Source organism: Mirounga angustirostris, unplaced genomic scaffold (assembly GCF_029215605.1).
Source record: "Mirounga angustirostris isolate CCGP_5_RB_7025 unplaced genomic scaffold, mMirAng1.0.hap1 SCAF_6, whole genome shotgun sequence".
Lineage (NCBI taxonomy): Eukaryota > Metazoa > Chordata > Mammalia > Carnivora > Phocidae > Mirounga > Mirounga angustirostris.
In genome coordinates, this window is record NW_026991714.1 from 115,725,839 (window position 1) to 115,728,554 (window position 2,716).

Sequence of the window (2,716 nt, forward strand, 5' to 3'; positions counted from 1 at the left end):
TTCTTTTTTAATTACAGTTAACAGTGTTATATTAATTTCAGGTATACAATATAGTGATTTGGCAATTCCATACATGACCAGTGCTCATCACAAATGCACTCCTTAATCCCCACCACCTATTTAATCCATCCCCCCAATACACCACATTTTTCTTATTAATCCATCCACCAATGGATATCTGGGGTCCTGTCACATTTTTAGATACTGTGAACAATGCTCCTATGAAAATGGGTGTATAAATATCTCTTTGAGACCCTGATTTCATTCTTTTGAGTATACACCCAGAAATAAAATTACTGGATCATATGGCAATTCTATTTTAAATTTTTTGAGGAACTGCTATCCTGTTTTCACAATGGCTGTACCATTTTACATTCCTACCAAAAATGCACAAGTGTTTTAATTTCCCCACATCCCTGCCAACACTTAATTTTTTTTTCTTTTAAAGATTTATTTATCAGAGGGGGGCACAGAGGAAAGGGAGAGTGAGTCTTTTTTTTTTTTTTTTAAAGATTTTATTTATTTATTTGAGAGAGAGAGAATGAGAGACAGAGAGCATGAGAGGGAGGAGGGTCAGAGGGAGAAGCAGACTCCCCGCCGAGCAGGGAGCCCGATGCGGGACTCGATCCTGAGACTCCAGGATCATGACCTGAGCCGAAGGCAGTCGCTTAACCAACTGAGCCACCCAGGCGCCCCGGGAGAGTGAGTCTTAAGCAGACTCCATACTGAGCACAGAGCCCAACATGGGGCTTGACCTCACGACCCTGAGATCACAACCTGAGCTGAAACCAAGAGTCAGACACTTAACCAGCTGTGCCACCCAGGCGCCCCTTTCTTAATAGCCATTCTAATGAGTGTGAGGTGGTATCTGCTGTATTTTGCTTTGCATTTTATCAACAATTTTATGCTAATAAATTCAACAACTTCGTGAAATGGACAAATTCCTTGAAAGACCTTGTATTACTCTGCTAGGACTGCCATAACAAAGTACCAAGACTGGATGTCTTAAACAATATAAGTTTTAGGGCACCTGGGTGGCTCAGTTGGTTGGGCGACTGCCTTCAGCTCAGGTCATGATACTGGAGTCCCGGGATCGAGTCCCGCATCGGGCTCCCTGCTCGGCGGGGGGGCTGCTTCTCCCTCTGACCCTCTCCCCTCTCGTGCTCTCTGTCTCTCATTCTCTCTCTCAAATAAATAAATAAAATCTTTAAAACAAAACAAAACAAAAAAATATATGTTTTATTTTTTCGTAATTCTGGAGACTAGAAGTTCAAGATCAAGGTGTCAACAGGGTTGGTTTTTTCTGAGGCCTCTCTCTTTGGCTTGTAGATGGCTACCTTCTCCCTGTGTCTTCAAAAGGTCTTCATCTATTCCTGTGTCTTGATTTTTTTTTTTTTTTAAGATTTGTTTATTTGAGAGAGAGAGAGCATGCACAAGGGAGAGGGAATCCCAAGCAGACTCCCAGCTGAGCTGGAGCCCAACACGGAGCTTGATCCCAGGACCCCTAGATCACGACCTGAGCTGAAACCAAGAGTGGGTCTTTCAACTGACTGTGCCACCCAGGCACCCCCTAATCTCCTGTTCTTGTAAGGACACCAGTCATATTTGATTAGGGCCCAACCTAATGTCTTATTTTAACTTAATTACCTCATCAAAGGCCAGATCTCTAAATATAGTCACATTCTGAAGTACTGAGGGTTAGGACTTCCACATTTTAATTTGGGGGGAACACAATTCAGCCCATAACAAACTACCAAAACTCACTCAAGAGAAAACAGATAATGTGATTAGCCCTAAATTTATTAAAGAAATTGAATTCATGGGGCACCTGGGTGGCTCAGTTAAGCGCCCAACTCTTGGTTTCTGCTCAGGTCATTATCTCAGGATCTTGAGATGGAGCCCCGCATCAGGCTCTGTGCTCAGTGTGGTGTCTGCTTTGGGATTCTCTCTCTCCTTCTCCCTCTGCCCCTCCCCCTATCCTCACTCTCTCTCAAATAAATGAAATCTTTAAAAAACAAAAAAGAAATTGAATTCATAGCTTAAAACCTTTCCACAGAAACAAAAACAAAAAAAAAACTTCAAGCCCAATTGTCTTCACTGGTTAATTCATTTAAAGAAGAATTAATGCCATTCCTGTGGTGTGATTCAAAGCATACCCCAATAAGCTGTTTTTGAGGCTAATGGAACTTAACACACTGTTCTCCAACTTCAGGCTGATGGTTCCTTTAAGGTGCCCCACCCCAACCCTGTGGCCTGTATTTCTAGGTCTGCTCCATGGAAGGTTCACCTCTCCCAGTTCTCCTATAGGACTCTTCTTCCTTTGAATACCACCTCTTCCAGGAAGCCTTCCTTGACTCCCACAACCCTCTGCACTTACCTCCAACATAACTCTTTTACCCAGGTCCCAGTGTCCAGCACAGAGAAAGTACTCTAAGAAGCGATAAATGAATAAACACTTTGCAGAAAGCAAAACATCCTTCCTCTGCTGCAGCTTCCCCAGCATCTTTGTGGGGAAGCAAAACCAACAAAAGGCTAAACAGTGGACATGCCAACAGATTTTGCAAACATTGCCTAGTGCTCAAAAGAAAATCTGTCCAATGGAGGCAGATATTTTACCCTCTACATGCTTAGTTTTTTTCTTCCTCCCCATTCCCTATCCTCTCTAAACCATATGCCTCTTCCCCAATTTTACAACATGAAATGAAAACAGAAAAAC